Source organism: Aegilops tauschii, chromosome 6 (assembly GCF_002575655.3).
Source record: "Aegilops tauschii subsp. strangulata cultivar AL8/78 chromosome 6, Aet v6.0, whole genome shotgun sequence".
Classification (NCBI taxonomy): Eukaryota; Viridiplantae; Streptophyta; class Magnoliopsida; order Poales; family Poaceae; genus Aegilops; species Aegilops tauschii.
This window is the reverse complement of record NC_053040.3, coordinates 491,984,688-492,004,305: the sequence shown is the minus strand read 5'-3', so window position 1 is coordinate 492,004,305 and position 19,618 is coordinate 491,984,688. Positions and strand designations below refer to the sequence as shown.

Below are 19,618 nucleotides of genomic sequence, written 5' to 3'. Positions count from 1 at the left end.
TTGCTTTTACCAATATTTTTAATATATATTTCTCCATATTGCTTGAAAAAAATGAGTTATTGATCATGCCGGCTGGCAACATCTGTACAATGGTATGACATTCTTTCCTCTGAAAATAGTGGGGGTCATTTTTATCACCAAACCCGTTGAAGAATCAACAGACATCACTGCTGCCCAACCTAGACAGCAGCATCGATGCGGTGGCAATTGCTGGAATCCATGTCGACGTGCTGGTGGTTGCTGAAATCCACGCGGGTGGTTTAGATGGCATCATCACGTCACAAAGGACAAATCTTATAGTATTAACCAGCACCAGATTTAAGATTTTTGAAGTCCAACAACAGCCTCAAAATACTATTAGTAGTGTTACATTGTCAAAAAATTCTACCTAAAATCCTCTACCGATGGTGCATGATTTATCGAATTAACTAACGATTATGTAGCATTTGAAGAAACACCATCAGCACATAATCTTAGTAGGTCCATCAGCTCACTGTCTCTGCTTGACTGCTGTCTTTGATGCTTCTCTTCCGCTTCCTAACCCTCTTTCGTTTCGCCTCACCATCAGCCTTTGGACCCTGAAGAAAATAAGTTCTCACTAGTGCTTGTTGTCGCAAGATTTCTATGCACAAGTCATTAACATCCAAATACAAATCAAATCAGGAGCTACAGCAATTAGGAAATTTGCAATGGGCTTAACTGTCTAAGAGCCTATACAAGATTTAGTTGTCACATTATTTTTATCCGTCTTACTCTTAGTTAGCAAGTCAGGCGTCTCCAGGCTGGTTTTACAGTAAAAACTATGATACTTACGTGAGCATGTTCCAAGTATTGCATACACCTCACAGATGTCAACTGATAATGCTGTGTAGTGACAATTACCTGACTTTGAGCAGCTGATGGTTGGGGCTTTGGTTTCCTTTTCTTGCAGGAGAGTTGGTTTGGACCCTGCAAAACGACACACATGCATTAACATTCCGTAAAAGAAGGTAGAGATTCAGTTGTGATCTCAAAATGTTGATTACACCCACAAGATCCAAACAATGGATTATCCTGAGAAACAGTAAATGTAAATATAACCTTTGCTCTGTTCCTTTCAAACTTGCACTTCTCTGCCACTCCAGGTAAGTTTCCATCGACAGATGCCTTTCCTTCTGATGACGCCTTCAGAAGCTTCTTAAATTCTGAATTTTGCATATGGATACGCTTCTCCTCGTCCAACTGAGCAAACTTGCGTTAATGCGCGGATGGTTGCTCAATAAACAGGGAGTTCTTCAGACCGTATATCACAGGAACACAAGGAACCTATAGCAAAGTAAAACATGCATGAACACATTGTTGCACAAAAAACTTTATAAGATAAGATGGAAAAATAGATTTGTTTCTGTTGTTTCCATTAAATAGATGATATGATACTTGTCGGTTATATTGATGTCCGTGAGCAACTTCTTTCACAAATAAAATTCAGGTGATAACATGGTAAAAGTACAATTCTACAAAAGCATAGCAAATCTTCGTACCTCTCGTAGCTTTGCCCGAAGACCAGAATCCTGGGTGGCGACCAAGTAGTGCTCTGGATTCTTATCACCAACCAGGGACAGGATACAGTCCACTGCACTGACGACTTTGTCATGCTCGCAACTGAAGACACAAATAAAATTCCAGAGAACAAACAATCAGCGCCTCCAGTAGGAGAAATTTCTAATACCTCCCGGGTGCCCCTACACCCTCATGAACAGTAAATTCATAAAAAATTGGAAAAAAAATTGAAAAAAAATCTGAAACTTTCAGGGATCAAAGATTATCAAAGGTTTGATGTTCTTGCAAAGTTTCAGCAACAAATAACCTTCGCGGAGCCCTCACAAAAAAAAACAAAATCACAGCCCAAAAATGTACATAAACTTTGACAATGATTTTGTTTTTTTTATTTGAGTGCTCTTCGAATGTTATATTTAGCTAAAACTTTCCACGATCATCAAATGTTTCAACATGTTCGATGTCCCAAAGTTTCAGATTTATTTTTATTCTTATGAATTTGTTTCGAATTTACTGTTCATATAGGGAATAGGGGCAGCCGGGTGTTGAAAATCCTGTCTCTCTCACACTATCAGTTGCAGAACTTGGATCTGCTATCATCGTAAGTGTGTTTCTTGAGGAACTTCAACGGAATAACGGATCTTGTGTGTGTGCTGCTGTGGTTAGAACTTTATTTGTTCAAGAGTTACAATGTGCTTCTACCAGTGTAAACAATGATTGTAACAGTGCTTAGACATTTATGGCTTGCCTAAGCCAATTAATGATATTTTCTATTATGAATGGTTTCATTTAACAACACACAATATTTCGAAAAAATAGATTCCTTTGTTCTTTTAGAGCATCTCCAATAGAGGCGCTATATAAGCCGCGCGCTAGAAAAGATGCCTATATAGCGCGCGCGATAAAAAATAGCGCTCCAGCAGAAGCTATGAAATAGAGCACGCACAAAAACAGAGCTGTAAATTTAGCGCACACTGCGGGGCTGCAAATTTGGGGGGCCGGCTTGTGCGCACGGGCTGCTGCATGTGGGGCCGCCGGGTTGGGCGCTGTGTTTTCATGCGTCTGGTAAACCTCCCACGCGCAAAAACACTATTTCAGCGCTGTAAAACTTTTTTAACGTAGCGCGGCGTCTGTTGGAGATGCTCTGAATTAGTAAAGAAATGACATGTTCAGCGCAACTGTACAATGACGTTGCACTCTGTACCAAGCCACCTGTAAGGCAAGGGAGAGACATGGAAGTTGAACCGATCCGCAAGTTTGCAGGAATCGGTGGTTGCTTTCTTCATAATACAATCCAAAAGCTTTGGATAAATTCATATAGATTACTAGCGAGGACGAAATTTACAACTTCAAACCGCCCTTAACAAACTACTAGTGTTGCTTTCTCAAAAGTTTCCAGCTACAATCCTCTTGCAACGACATATGGTCAATCAAGTTTTTCCTGAGGATTGTGTATGACATTTGAAGAAACACCATCGGCACATAATCTTAGCATTGGGTGCAGCAGATTGGGGCCAGAGCAGCAAAATGGCACCATTGTTTTGCACTTTTTTGTAGGTCCATCAGCTCGCTGTCTCTGCTTGATTGCTATCTTTGACGCTTCTCTTCCGTTTCCTAACCCTCTTTCGCTTTGCCTCAGCATCGGTCTTCGGACCCTGAAGGAATCATGTTCTTTTTTTTTTGAACATCGAAGGAATCATGTTCTCATCAGTGCTTGTTGTCATTATGTATGCCGTATGCGTGTATTATCCACATGCCACGGCAGAGTCGAATATACATACAATGGGCCTCAACGTGTACGAGCCATCCACGTCCCAATACAAATCAAAACCGGAGCTACAGCAATAAGGAGTCTGCTATGGGCTTCATTGTCTAAGAGCCTATCTAAGCTTTAATTGTCACATTATTTCTCATCCGTCTTACTCTTAGTGTATCAGGCAACTCCAGGCTTGTTTTTACAGCATAAATTGTAACCAATACTTATGCGAGCGTGTTCCTTAATGATTACATATACCTCACATATGTCAACTGATAATGGTGTGCAGCGATGATTACCTGATTTTGATCAGCTGATGGCTGGGGCTTTGGTTTCTTTTTCTTGCAGGATAGTGGGTTCGGGCCCTGCAGAAGGACACCCATCAGCATTTCATATTTCAAAATGTTAATGATGCGCAGTATATCATAACGATCAATGTACTTGTGCATAGGAAAATATACTGAAAACAGTAAATTTAAATATAACCTTTGCTCTGTTCCTTTTAAACTTGCTTTTCTCTGCAACTAATCCGGGTATGTTTCCGTCAACAGACATCTTTCCTTCTGATGAAGCTTCTTAAACTCTGATTTTTCCATATGTATACGCTTCTCCTCATCCAACTGAGCAAACTTGCGTTCCTGCGCAGAGGGTTGCTCAATAAACAGGGAGTTCTTCAGACCGTATATCACAGGAACACAAGGAACCTACAACCAAGGAAAACAGACATAAGTACATTGCAGCAGAAGCAGTCTTTAAGATGATATAATATATTCTGCTATGCCATTTATGTTAAGAAGATAATAGTATGGTACTTGTCAGTTGTAATATGACATCTTAACAGAATCTTCATACCTCCCGTAGATTTGTCACTGAGCAGATTTTTTCACAAATAAAATTCAGGTCACAACATGGTAAGGGTAGAGTTCTACCAAAGCATAGCAAATCTTCATACCTCCCGTAGCTTAGCCCGGAGATTAGAATCCTGAGTGGCAACAAAGTAGTGTTCCGGATTCTTATCACCTACCAGCGACAGAATACAATCCACTGCACTAACCACTTTCTCATGCTCTCAGCTGAACACACCAACAGAAGTCCACAGAACAAGCAATCGTCAGTTCCTCGAGCTAATCAAATCACAATACAATAAGACTATCCTGACTGAATTTAGAAGCAGTAGTAGTACCAGAAATTCATACAATCAAAGTGATAAAACAAAATCAACTTGATCCAAAATCCAGTATGCGATTTCATATTTGGCAAATAAGTTTTAGACTGTACTTGGGTTTAATGTAGCAGACTAACCAGTGCCAAGCTACAGAACTAACAGTGAGGCATCGAGTTATCATAAAAGGTGTATAATCCATAATTCAAATTGCACCTAGGTTCCTAGAAAGCCCAGAACAAAACTGGATGTATCCTCTATCATGATGTAATTAACTAACATGCTGACACAAAGTGATCCATATTTGAAACTGCATATAAGTTAACAATGCACCTAGGATTTCAGATAGCCCAAACCCAAATTGACTCTATCAAGTGACTAACATGACAGAAAAAGTGGTTCATATTCGGAATTGCATCAACTACAAACGGAATTTCATAGAGGTTTCTAGCCTGTAAATAAAACAAATAAAAACACTGAACACTTTGTCATGCTCGCAACTGAAGACACAAATAAAATTCCAAAGAACAAACAATCAGGGCCTCCGCAAGTCACGATACCGCAAAACTATCCTCACTGAATGTAGTAGTAGTAGTATGAATACACTCAACACATCAACAGAAGTCTCTCTCAAAAAAAAAAAAACATCAACAGAAGTCCATTGAACAGTCCGTGTTTCAAACTCCTGTAAATCTATCCTTCCTGAATGACTGAACGTGGTAGTAGTACTTCATACAAACTGAAAGAACAAAACCAATGTGCACAATTCTGGTACACGTTGTTCAGTTTGGCCATGAAGTTTCGTAGTTGGAAAATGGAACCAAGCTAACCAATGTGATCTGATTCCAATATATTATTTGCAGTTGGTAATATCGGAGGCAAACAAAACAGTGCCAGTTTACAGGATAAGCACAAGGAGGGACGTTCCAATTAACCAACAATTCAAATTGCATCTAGGTTTTCAGACAGCCCAAACCCAGATTGGCTCTCTAATTCTATGGGGTAACTAATACAGTACGACAGAACAGAGTGATTCATATTCGAAATTGCATCAACGACCAATGCAATTTCATACTAGAATTTGAAGACTGTAATAAATAAAATAGATAAAAACAGGAGGATAGAAGGGTACCTGGCGGTGGCGAGGAGCTGGGCGGCGTCGAAGGCCTGGGAGTGGGACTTGCCGAGGCGGCGGAGCTCGGCCTGGACGCACTTGGGGGTGAAAAGCGGGGGCGCCCGGGCGGCGGAGAGGAGCTCGCGGAGTGCGTCGTCGGCGGGAAGCAGTTGGTGGACGAGGAGGTGGTGCACGAATGTGCCGTCGACGAGCACCTTGTAGGGCTCGCGGAAGCCGAAGCAGGTGGAGTAGAACTTGACCACCTTGCGGTGCCGCGACCGCCTCTTCACCCTCATCGCGGGCAGCCGCCGGCGGCGGCGGCGGCCGGTGGTGGCTGCTGCGGTGTCGAGTGGAGGTGGAGGAGTCGCGAGGGCTTTGGGGTTTCGTATCCACCACGTGCGTGCGTGCTGGGCCGGTGTGGGCCAGGTGGACTCTGTTGTGGGCGCTGGGCTGTGTACTGTTCGTCATTCTCAAAATTTGAAAACAAAACAAATAGGCCATTTTCGTGTAACTGCTCTACGGGGATGTATCTATTGCACCCACTCTTGTCATGTTACTGGTGCACCGGATCCGGTAGTATATTTTAAAATATATTTAGAGAATCTGAAAGAAATCTAGCATATTAAAACGTCATCAATATATGTTGTCATAAAATTTCATATGAAAATTTGAATTATTGCTTGAGATACAAAAATAACAAATTTAACATCAATGTGACGATGGGCCAAATATATAGCTCAACTTATGTTATGTCGTATTCAGTGTCGAACTTGTCTTTTCTTCAGAATTTTTAGAATGTTTATAAATGTGATAGGAAGTTCGGTGCATAGAATGTAACACAAAAGCACCCATGCAACAGATATTCACTCACTGCTATTTTGATCTTTTTTCGAAAAGGAGGAAGACCCCCAGCCTCTGCATCTGGGTGATGAATGCAACCACTTTATTAATTATTCACAAAGACCTTATAAAGTAATACATCAGTAAGTCTGAAGCCACCGTTTAGGCAACATCTGTCGCTACTCCTATCCAGTATCCAAAGGGATGCTGATAGTCCGAGCCTAATACCAAATAAACCTCACAGCAAATCTTAACATCTCAGACTGGAGGCCCCTACCAAGCCAAATTACTGGGTATGAGGTACTCTCAGAGGCTGCCGCCGTGCCAACTGCCACCAATCGATGTTTTGTATGTCAGAAACAGTTTTTTCTTTGCGGGGAATGCCAAAAAAACAGGTACACTGATCTACGACCAATCTGCAATCTTAATTCTCATAACTATTGTGTGTGGCCCATGACATATCGACGGTCGCTTATCTGAGTTACTTCCTCCATCCATTTTTACAGATCCTAATTTTTGAATCTCTCGTACCAAGGCACTCCATGAAAAAGGAAAGAAAACAGTTGGGGCCAACCTCAGGCGAATGAGGGGGGAGAGTACGCGGATCGCGTTTTTCTTACGAGGCACAGCGGGCCGGGTGATCATGGGGGCATCTCAACTAAGCGGTGGAGATGGAGGAGATTAATGCAGGCGGTGTGTATGGCGTGTGGGTCGGGACGGTGCCACGTAGGACTGCTAGAGGTGGAGGCAGGGGGCAGATCCATTTCTTCTTCTTCTTCTTCTTCCTCCTCCACCTCCCACTCCCACATAGTAGCACTGTAGCAACAACCAACTGCTGCCCCGCAATGGAGGAATAGATCCGTTTCTGCCTCCTCATCCCAAAGGATCCTCCTCCTCCTCCTCCTCCTCCTCCTCCTCCTCCTCGTCACGGCCTTTTCGTTACTTTATTAATGTTGTGTGAGCATGGAATACACTTATGTTTGTTGTTAACCTGGGGAAAATCTTTTTTAAATATTATATGCTTTTATAGATAACTATTTACGAATGTTGTCTAAGTTGAAGTGCTTGATCGCTCTTTGAAATGCCAATTACATTGTAGTCCTTGAACGAGCACTATTGTGCTGATAGTTCCCGCATTATTTTGTTGTTGGCTATTCAGTTATACTAAACTTTTTTACTTCATCATGACTATTCGTAACACATAAATATATATTACCTTATTGTTATTTTTAGTGATATATTTTATTATATGTATGTATTACTAGTGAAATTGACAAGGACATCCCACTCATACACATTAAGTTAAATAAATTTGAATATATTCATTTTATGCTAAATCAAAGCAATATGTTTTGTCATTTAATTAATTTTGTGGTTTAATTTGGGTTGTTTATAAAAAATATTATAGTGGTTTTCACCATAAATTAAGAATAGCAAAAATATCACATAAGTCCACAAGTTAATGTATACATCTTAATATACTATGTTGTGCTTGTATGCTTCCTTTACACAATATTCATAGTTATCTGTAGAACTTGTTGGCTGCTATTGATTGTATATATAAGGTTTAGGCATAACTAAATACACTATTCTAGAGTGTATGTGATGCCAATAAGTAGTTTATTGTTGAATATCTTCTCCCTGTTCTCGCCAGTGATGGGTGCTTGTTTCTTTGACAAATATGCATGTATTTATCTTAGGAATAATTAGTTAGGCAGTGAAATATGAGCGCTTTGTACTTGGTATGAAACCGTTTTGTTTATAGCATATCAAATTCAATTTTTGTAATGTTGTTGTTTTGAATATGTTTTGAAAAACATAACGATATGATGTTTGCGTATTGGTCTCCACACCATGACACAATCTAGTTCTGCAAGAACATTCTAATATGCATTTATACGTGCACACAACAAGAGATAAGTGAGATAAAAAGTGCACAAGGACAGTCACAACCATGATGAGAACATTGGATTAAAAGTTGATTCACGAATAAAAACTTTTCGGAGCCTAAACATTTATGACATTGACAGTCCATTTTTATTGTAGCATTCATATCAGTGTGGCCTTTAAACTAGACTCAATCTACATAGTTTGACAAGCTTTTCTCACGCTCTTTTGTTGGTCGATGGTAACGTATTAGTTGTAAACCATTTATAACAAATTACCACATGATAACCTTAGTACCAAGATAGTGGCAAATTCCTAAACCATCGGGTGGTAAGAAAGGAGAAACTAGTATATCATGCTTGCACTATGGACCCAACATCGAGACACGACACAAGTAACATAATTGATATCTTTCAAGCCTGGCCAAGAGCAATTTATTTTTTAACCAAGTCTAAACTAACTTGATGGCCCCAAAAACCAACTAAGTCCAAAACATTATTCATGAGCTATTTGGAGAATTACATCGGCAGAAACCGTGGATGTACAACATAGCTACAATGTTTCGTAGACTAACCTGGGAGCAAGGAAGGAGGATGGGATTTCTCCCATTGCGCCGTCCCCACCTCTAACTTTTAACTTGCTGATCGATCATCACAATTGCCGTCGCGCATCTTCTGCTTATCCAAACACGTTTCGTTTCTTTCTTTCTTTCTTTCTTGGATCACGCCACATCATCCATCCATTCAAGAGGGGCAGGGCGTATGTGTGGTGTGCTCAACTTGAGTCATGGATCCATAGATACACAGTTACACACAGGAATTTCTTCAATCTCCACTTCTTCACATACGTGTGGGAGTTATTTGACATTATTATTTAGAGCAATGCATATGCACAAGTATGTGTGGTAAAAGTAGAAGCTGAAATTTAGGTATCTAGTTCTTAGGTCTTTTTTTTTAGGGATGGTTCTTAGGTCTGTTTTTTTAGAAAAGAAGGATGACCCCGGCCTCTGCACCTGGGAGATGCATGCGGCCACTTTATTGATTATTCTCGAGGACCTTACAAAGTATTACAACAATATGCCTGAATCCGCCATCTTGGCAACATATGCCGCTACTCCTATCAAAATGATGAAGGCGTGCTAGCTGGGCCACTACCCAGACCACTCATCTAAGCCTAACATCAAAATGATGAAGGGGTGCTAGCTGGGCCACTACCCAGACCACTCACCTAAGCCTAACATCAAAAGCCGGAAGCCCCAGCCGAGCCACATACCGGGTCTGGGGTACAAACCGGTCCGACGCACTCGTGTGTCGTCGCCGCCATCTTCCACAGGTCCGTCTTCAGAGCAAATACTGAGACTTCTACCTTGTCTGGCCACTCAGCCATTGAGTTCTTGGGTCTGTTATAAAAGCATAATTGTATTTGGCCACGTAAATATTTTCACTTCCTGTATAAAAATGGATTTAGATACCTAAAGTTTTGTTTTGCTGTTGGGGATGCTCTAAGCTTGTTCCATGGCCACGAAGGCCACTGCCTTTGCCCACATGGCCACAAGTACTATACCGATCATGTCGGGATTCTTTTATTTAAGTCAGGTGACTTAGCGGTCAGTGACATCTGGGTCGTCTAACAGCATAGGCCACATGTCAAGTGACTGAAAGTCACATGACTTAGTCATAGGATCTACACCCATACTATAGAATATGCTCTATAGTGAAGTATACATCTCGCTCGCTCGCGTCGCCTCCAGGGGGGCGACTCGGGCGCATCAACCGCCGCCGCCCTCGACCTCCCTCCTCCCCTTCTTCCCCGCCGCCGCCGAAGGAGGCCGGCGAGCGAAGCTCGCCCGGCGGACGGCGGACGGCGGGCCTTCCTCCTTTCTTCACGAGGGGATCCTCTGGCTGAGATGCATCGGCGTCCCTGGGCGTACAGCATGGAGGCGGAGTTGGCGCGCTCGGGCGGCGGCCCGATGGGATCCCGGCGGCGCTGCGGGGGCTGGCGGCGTCGGATCTGGGGTTTCCCGCCCCAGATCGGTTCTCCTTCGGGTGGTCGGGCTCGGGCGCCGTCCGGCGGCCCTAAGCGGTGGTGGGCGCTCGCGTTGGCTATCCTCCTTCACCGATCTGATTGGGGGCGGCCGAAGGCGTTGGCGTGATGCCGGATCCGAGCACGGTGGTGGCGTCGTCCCCTTCAGGGATGACGGTCGGGTGGTGGGTCCTTGTGGCGGCGTCGGTGGCGGCGGATCTTGGGATCCCACTCCTGGGGACGTCGCAGGACGCGGCGGCCCGTGCACGAGAGATGAAGTTTCTTCAAACAGATATGAGCGAAAACTTGTACTGCAAAGGCCGGCGGTGGCGGCGCTGTCTGTGTCGTTCCCTTCTTGAAGGCATCGCCATGGAGAAGTTCAAGGTCACTCTCTGCTACCTCCGGGGGAAACCCTAGATCAGTTGATCGGATGATGGCGGCGCTCTGGTGTCGTTTCCCCCTTGGGGGCGTCATTCATGGAGGTACACACGGGCTCGGGGAACAGAGGACGGTTTCTTTGGTGGAGTGGTACTTCATCTTATACATTGATGGCAGCGGATCTTGGCGGCGTGGCGCTGTGGAGATTCGGAGTCCGATGCGTGGAGATGAACTCGCGCAGGGAGGTGGCGCTGTCTGGCGTCGTGGTGGCGTCGACGACAATTAGACCGGACATGTTTGATGCAGCAGTACAACACTGAAGATGGATTGGTGGCAGGTGGCTGCGGCGGCCTCATACCCGGCAGGCGTCCTGGTTGAGGAGTGCGCCGGACTGGTAGGTGCCCCATACCCAGCAGGCGTCCTGGTTGGGACCTCAGGTCTTAGATGTTTAGGTTTGGCTGCGATGTCTGTTTGGTATTAGGCCCAGACTATCTGCGCCCCTTCATCAATTGGATAGGTGTAGCGACAGTTGTTGCTTAGACGGTGGCTTTAGTCTTGCTGTTATATGCCTTTGTAAGGTCTTGTGAAAATAATTAATAAAGCGGCCGTATGCATCGCCCAGATGTAGAGGCCGGGAGTCATCCTCCTTTTCTAAAAAAAATAATGGTTTACAGGCACTTAGCGTTGGCTGTTATATAGCCCGGCAAGGAGTAGAACAGGAACAGTAACGGTAAACCGATGAAACGCTACAGAACGGCAAGGGACACTGAGCCATTGGATCTTCTTCAACTGGATGCTGGCGAGCCGTTGGATAACTGAACTTGATTCAGCTACACTGAAGAAATAGGCAGTTCACTTCAGTCTGACAGCATGGCCAAAAATACTATACCAATCATGTCCAGAATCTCTAATTTAAGTGAGGTGACTTAGGGTGTGTTTGGTTCGGGGACCAAGTGTAATGGAATGTAATGGTTCCATTCCACAGGAATGGAATGGTTCCGTCTTTGTGTTTGGTATGAATAATGAGGTGGAATGGAACGGTTACATCTCAATGTTTGGTTGGTGGAATAGACAATCATACACAATCATACATTTTTATTATCTTTGCATCATCAATTATCTTTGCATCACCACTTAGTCAATGTACATACACAATCATACATTTTTATATCTTTGCATCACCACTTAGTCAATGTACATACACAATCATACATTTTTATTATCTTTGCATCACCAATTATCTTTGCCTGAGCACTGGATCGGGTGCCCCTCTTCCCAGCCTTGGCCGCGCAGCCACCTGCTCCTCTTCCCGGCCGTGAGCCCCACATCGCCCTCTGCTACCCCCGCTGCTGCCTGTATTCCCGAACATGGGCTGCGCACCACCGCGCCATGGCTGTCGGCTGAGCGCTGGGCACTGGCGCCCGTCTTCCCGGTCGCCGCCACGAATGAGAGAGAGGAGCAGCCGGCGGCGCTGTTGAAGGAGAGGAGCTGCCAGCGGCGCTGCTGAAGGAGAGGACCGGCCACGCCGCAGATGAAGGAGACGAACAGCCGCCCGCGCGGATCCAGGAGGAGCGGCCAGCGGCGTGGATTCGGGGAGGAGTGGTTGGCGGCGCGGATCCAGGAGGGAGCCAGGTTCGTGCGACAGAAGGAGATGTGAGAGGCTTCGTGCGAGGGAGACGGGTGGGCGGTTCCGCGTGGTCCGCTCGATTTGGAGGAACCGCGCGGAACGGCATAAACAGGGAATATGCCGTTCTTGGAATCAAGTGGTTCTTGTTCGTTTCACTATCCAAACGCATGAATGGGCCTCGAGGATGGAACCGACCCGTGCCGTTCCATTTCGTGACAGAAACTAAACACACCCTTACTGGTCATTGAATTCTGGGTCCTTAACAACCTAGGCCACATGTCAGGTAACTGAAAGTCACACGACTTGAGTCATAGGACCTACGCCCATACTGATTACACTCATACTTACATGCTAGGTCTTTTGTTTTGCGAAGGACATGGTTGGTCTTCTTCTTCTTCATCTTCTTTCCATACACATACATGCATATGTTTTTTCTTTTTTGAAAAAGAGGATAACTCTCGGCCTCTGAATCAAGCGATGCACACACCCCACAAAGAAAAAAGAGGTTGTATATCATGCCGAAATTATGGCCCCAATGACGAGATAGTACTAGCTACTTATACTCCCTCCGTTCCAAAATTTGAACTAAAACCACGACGAGTAATTTGGAACGGAGGGAGTACCTCACTAACCCACCCGAAACTAAATCGGTACCACTGAAACTTACTAGACACAACATGGACTTGTGTATTCACGGGCTATTTTGAGAATTACACCCCGAATAGAAAATTGTGAGTGCACAACCTGGCCACTATGGTGACTAAATTAACTTCATACTTCCACAATGAGTGACCAAGCCAAAGCAAATGCTCAATGGTTCGCCTCTATCTAACAATTGGGTCAAACGAAATAAAGATAGCCTAAGTATAGTGATTTGGCACCCAATATGCAATTCTGAGCCCGGGCTCATCTGCACCCGGTCAAGAAAAAAAATCATAAAACATGCTGGCTCTGCCCATGTCTCCGGTCCCAAATTACTGTGAATTCTAGCTTTTTACTAAGTCAAATTCACCGACAAAACCTCTATTCCGGCTGCCGCCGCCGCCTACCCCCACTTTTCTGTTGCTCGTAGATCATCACCTTATCCAAAACCCTTTCCCTTTCTTACTTTCTCGGATCTCACATCGCGAGTGCGCTCGATCTCTTCAAACCGTCCTGGTTAAAGGCGTGCACATCATCCCCATAGCAAACGGCAGGGCATGTGGTGCGGTGTACTCAATTCGCCCACATCCACACGGAGAAATCCGGCCCTCCTACTCCACTGCCTGGCCACTAGCTATCTAGCTTAGCCAGTACCACGTCACATGACGCATTTAAGCTAAGCCAGTACCCCATTTGTCACACAGCGTGTGTGTGTGTGGACAGCAGGGACAGCACAGTGAGTGTTGGATCTCCTCCACTGCCCACAGCCCACAGCCATGAGTTGCTGGCTTTGGCGCCACCTCCATCGCCAACAAGTGATTGACATGGTCGTACGTCTTCCCTACAAATCAACCGGCGCCCAATTTTTCTCATCACCTAGCTATCCACCGTCTCCTCCTATCTCACCTCAGTTTGTAGCACCGCTAAAAACTACTCCCTCTGTGAACTAATATAAGAGCATTTAGATTACTGAAATAGTGATCTAAATGCTCTTATATTAGTTTACGGAGGGAGAAGTATCGATTGCTATTTCAGCTTGGCGTCTCCCGCAATCTTGATAAATTCCATTTGATTCTATGCTCATGGGCGGGGTGAAGAATGCACACAGAGTACCACCGTGCGATCTAGCCCACCGATCCCCCCTCCCTCCCCCGACCCCGCGCTCGCGCCGCCTCCCCGGGGGGCGGCCCCCTTCGCTCTCCTCTCCTCCCCCTCCCCCGTGCGCCGCCGCCGGCGGAGCCCCCGGATCTGGCCGGGCGGGCTGGCGGCGGCGGGTCCTTCCTTCCCCCGCGCGCGCACCTCCTGACCCGGGGTCAGGGCTGGCGGCGGGTGCCCTTCGGCCGACGGCGGCCCGGCGCGGTGGTGGCGCCGTCCTTTGGCGGCGGGGCGGCCTCAACCAGCGCCACATCCCCGGCCCAGATCTGGGCCCTTAGGGCCCCATCTGGGTCCTTGCGGGCCAGCCCCCGGGCGTGACCTCGTTGTCTGCCGCGCGGTGAGGAGGAGCAGCTCGGATTTGGGGCGGCGGCACCGACGGCGTGCCGGCAGCAGCGCGAAGGCGGAAGCTTTACGGGCCCACGAGGGCTCGGCCGGGCCTGTGGGCCCACGGGCCTGGTGTGCTCCTGCTATTGCGTCTGGACGGCTACCGTCTCTGACGGTGGAGGTGGGGCCCTCCCGTGTGCCGACGGAGCTGTTGCCCTAGTCCCGGCTCTGATTCCTCGCCATGCTGTCCTCACTTCGCGGTACCGTGGTGAGACGGCATGGGGGCCTCATGACCGCGTTGGCGCATGGTGGTGGTTGGTTTGGTGGCAGGCTCCGGGGCCGGTCGAGGTGCGGGCTGGGATCGGGGGAAACCCCTGTCGGCATGGCCGACGCCGGCGCGGTGGCGCCTGTGGGTGCCTCCTGACCTTCCGGGAGGGCGTCGGGGCTACCCTTCCTGTCGCCTCGTCATGTACCGGGGGAAACCCTTGGCAGTAGCGTCTTCATTGTCGCGATCCTTCTTGGAGGTGTTGATAGGTGGCGGCGCTTCGTAGTCTTGGAGTCTAGTGGAAGATCCTGGTGGGCGCTGCGATCGCGAGGCTTCTTCGTTTTTGTTGATCCGCCGGTGTCGGCATTTGTTTCTTTTGCTTTTCTCTGTCGTTTCTTTTGGGCGTGACTGTGTTGCTTCCGCCCCAGCACCTATCCCTATATGGTTTGGTTGGTTGCTTTGTATACAAAGCGGGGAAAACCTTTTTCGGTAAGAACGCACACAGATTCGTGTGAACACTGATGCGTGCAATCGATCTGATTGCTAAAGATGAAGACCAGCAGCAATCTCGAGGCCTTCCTCCAGGCGGCCACGCACTTGCTCCCATGGCACTCCGCCACCATGGTACGTGGTCCATCCATCTATCCTTACAAACCGATCATGGCTGGCAGGTCTTCTGCTTTCACCAGCAAAACGGCTCTGTTTTGCTCTGTTCTGTTCACAATATGATTCTAGTCTCTGCTTTGCTTGGCAGGAACGCTTCCAGGGCGCCCAGCACCGTGTGGCAACAGCGAGACGGCAAGAACAAGGACGCGGTGGAGTACTTTGCGCTGTCCGACCTCGCGGTGGAGTACTACGCCGAGAGCAGCGCCTACGGCCTGGCTGTGCCCGTCCGGGACGCCGGTGACTGCGCCAGCCAGGTAAGGTTGCAGGGACGGGGTTACACCGGTGGCAATGGATAGCCTTGGCGCTGGTACACCGGGCAAGGCACCCATTGTGAAGAGAAGGAGACAAGGGGAAGGAGAAGGAGATGCTGACGTTGATGATGTTATGAGTGAGGCGGCCAAAATCAATGAGAACTTTGTTTGGGAAATGTCGCGGGGTTGGCGATCCCACAACGAGTGTGCTCCGGGAGCTCATCAGTAAATGTGTGCCCGTCGGTGGTTTGTATAGTGGAAACACAAGTATATAAGGACAAAGAATGGAAGGCCTGACAATATTGTTAGGTTTCGATGGTGGACTTGCAGTAGCTAGTAGCGGAAGAAGTGGTGGACTAGCAGTTTTCTGGGGAGACAATGTAAATTTGCGAGTTAAAAACTTTTCCACGTATCATATTAGGATGTGGCTAGGTCTCATTCGGCTGAGATTTAACCAAGTCTCAGTCAAGTGACATAACATGCACGAGAGAAAGAAGAAAAAACTAAAAATAAAATGTTACATGAATCTCAATGTAAAATCTCACAGATATAGTATCGACGGAGACTTATCGAAGTCTCAGTCCACTGAACCTTAGAAAGAATGATCGTATTAACACGGTTACCTCGGTTCCAGGGAAAGATGAATGGAGACTAACCTGCGTCTATGGTGAGGCCAATCGGAGCTTGAGGCAACAAACGTGGGATACGATGATTAGACTCCGTAGTGAGTCCACCCTGCCATGGATGTGTATAGGAGATTATAACGAGGTGTTGCTGAGAGAAGAACAAATGGGTCCGAATGAACCAGATGTGCCCCATGTGGCAGGGTTTAGGGAGGCAATTTATCTATGCGGCTTTGAGGATATTGGTTATGTTGGGGTTGATTGGACATTCGAAATTAGGGTAAGGGGTGGTTAGTTATGTCGGGTGAGGCTAGATAAGGGCTTCGCGACAGCAGGGTGGAGTGCTCTAGTTACTTTTGCGTCATTAAGGCATTTGGTTGCAATAGTTATACGTGCAAGTACATAGTGCTCTATATCAAGCACCTGCTCCGGTACTTCGCGACCACAATCATGCATGGATGTGTATATGGCCATCGCAATGGCGAGAACCTAGACGGCTACAGTGTCTCCGACCATGCTGGCGACATGGTCTCCAAGAAGAGCAACTATTGTGTGTTGTTCTTCCTCATGAGCAGCCGCACAGCGGGCAATCAGTGAGGCAAAAGGTTGTCATCACTTCTTCGTGCGAGGTGGAGTACATTGTGGCAGCTATAGTGGCATGTCAGGCGATATGAATGGCTCACCTCCTCGGCGAGATGCTAAATCAAGACACCGCCCATGCGCTCATCTTCGTTGACGACGATTTCCATATTCAAGAATTATGTGCTAGACCGCAACAAGCACACATTGATCTCCACTATCACTTCACTAGATCGGTATCGCGCCTTGGCGCGAGGGTGTCGGTCCCAATGATATGGTAATCAGGTAATGCTCAAGTGAAAGATCGTGGATGTCGCCTACAGGGGCGGGGGGGGGGGGGGGGGTGGTGGTGAATAGGCGCTTTAAAATAATTACGGTTGAGGCTTGAACAAATGCGGAATAAATCTAGCGGTTAATTTGTCAAGCACAAAACGTACAACAACTTGGCTCACCTATGTGCACCAACAACTTATGCTAAGCAAGAAAAACTACTTAGGTGATAGCAAGATATATGACAAGAAACAATATGGCTATCACAAAGTAAAGTGCATAAGTAAAGGGCTCGGGTAAGAGACAAGCGAGGCACGCGGAGACGACGATGTATCCCGAAGTTCACACCCTTGTGGATGCTAATCTCCGTTTGGAGCGGTGTGGAGGCACAATGCTCCCCAAGAAGCCACTAGGGCCACCGTAATCTCCTCACGCCCTCGCACAATGCAAGATGCCGTGATTCCACTAAGGAACCCTTGAGGGCGGTCACCGAACCCGTACAAATGGCAACCCTTGGGGGCGGTCACCGAACCCGTACACTTTGGCAACCCTTGGGGGCGGTCACCGGAACCCGTCAAATTGCTCGGGGCGATCTCCACAACCTAATTGGAGACCCCGACGCTTGCCCGGAGCTTTACACCACAATGATTGAGCTCCGAACACCACCAACCGTCTAGGGCGCCCAAGCACCCAAGAGGAATAAGCTCAAGGGTACCAAGCACCCAAGAGTAATAAGCTTCTCAACTTGTAACTTCCACGTATCACCGTGGAGAACTCAAACCGATGCACCAAATGCAATGTCAAGGGCACACGGAGTGCCCAAGTCCTTCTCTCTCAAATCCCACCGAATCAACTAATGCTAGGGAGGAAAATGAGAGGAAGAACAAGAAGGAGAACACCAAGAACTCCAAGATCTAGATCCAAGGGGTTCCCCTCACATAGAGGAGAAAGTGATTGGTGGAAATGTGGATCTAGATCTCCTCTCTCTTTTCCCTTAAAAACTAGCAAGAATCCATGGAGGGATTGAGAGTTAGCAAGCTCGAAGAAGGTCAACAATGGGGGAAGAACACGAGCTCAAAGGATAAGGTTCAATGGGGAAGAAGACCTCCTTTTATAGGTGGGGAAAAATCCAACCGTTATGCTCACAGCCCGCACAAAGCGGTACTACCGCTCCAAGGAGCGGTACTACCGCTAGGGTGGTAGTACCCCTTTGAAAAACAACAGCGAGGAGGAAAAAGGCCAGTAGAACCGCCGGAGCGGTACTACCGCTCGTCCCCACGGTACTACCGCAAGTGGTAGCGGTACTACTGCTTGCGAGCGGTAAAAAAAAAATACTTTCGTGCCTACTTCCGCTGAGCAAAACACGAGATTTTGGTCCGGAGCGGTACTACCGCTCAGGAGCCGCGTTAGTACAGCTCTGGAGCGGTACTACCGCTCAGGAGCCGCGGTAGTACCGCTCCCAAGAGCGGTACTAAAAAATTACATCCGCAGCAGCCCCTTTAAAGGACACCAAAACTGGCACAACTTCCGCAAACGGACTCCGAATTCGACGAAACCAAGTTTGTTGGAAAGCTAGCGACAAGGGCTAACAAAATCTTGATAGAAATACCAATAAGAAGCTAATGAGAAAAGGCCCAAAAGAAAATGGTGAGAACCCTTCCTCGGGTAAGACCGGTAAAACCTCCAACATCGAAAACATCATAGAAGACGCATGCAAACTCCGTTTTCGATGAACTCAAGCTTGTCATCAAGATGACCATAAGCTCTAAGACTCACAAAGATAACCAAACAAGAACCAAGAAACATGATGCAAGGATGCAATGGTTTGAGCTCTCGATGAACGATACGATCAAGCTACTCACTTGAGAGCCCCCCTTGATAGTACGGCTATCGATCCTATAACCCGGTCTCCCAACTACCACCATGAGACCGGTAAAATAGAAAACCTATCAAGGGCAAACCTTTGCCTTGCACACGGTCCACTTGAGCTAGATGATGATGATCTTGACTCCCTCAAGTTGGACCACCTTTCTTGATTGCGTTAGCTCGATGAAGACTAGATGATTACTCCCCCATAGTCCACTATGGGTGAGCCACTCTTCGGCACATCTTCACAAGTCCACTGTCACCACAATGGACGGCAAGCTTCAAGCACTTGATCTCTTCGTGATGCTCCACTTGAACTTGCACACGGCAATCTTGATGACGATCACCACTTGATGTCATCCTCTCCATGGGTTGAGTGATATCTTCCTCTTGACGCAAGCCCATGAACACGTACCTAACCCCACATAGAACTCTCACATAGACCATGGGTTAGTACACAAATCACAATGGACAATGCTTACCATACCATGGGATCACATGATCCCTCTCGGTACATCTTCTACGCTTTGTGAGTTGATCAACTTGATTCACTCTTGACTTAGTCTTGATCAACCTAGAATCTTTCCAACTCTCTTCATTTGGATGATGTCTTGAAGGTAAACATGAATGATCACACAATCTTCTTCTTCAAGAC

General features: G+C 46.8%; 1 pseudogene; it reads right to left on the bottom strand.

Moving 5' to 3' along the window:
• Positions 1-55: 55 nt before the first annotated feature.
• LOC109776152 (uncharacterized) lies at positions 56-5,969 on the bottom strand (annotated as a pseudogene).
• Between the last annotated feature and the right edge of the window lie 13,649 nt (positions 5,970-19,618).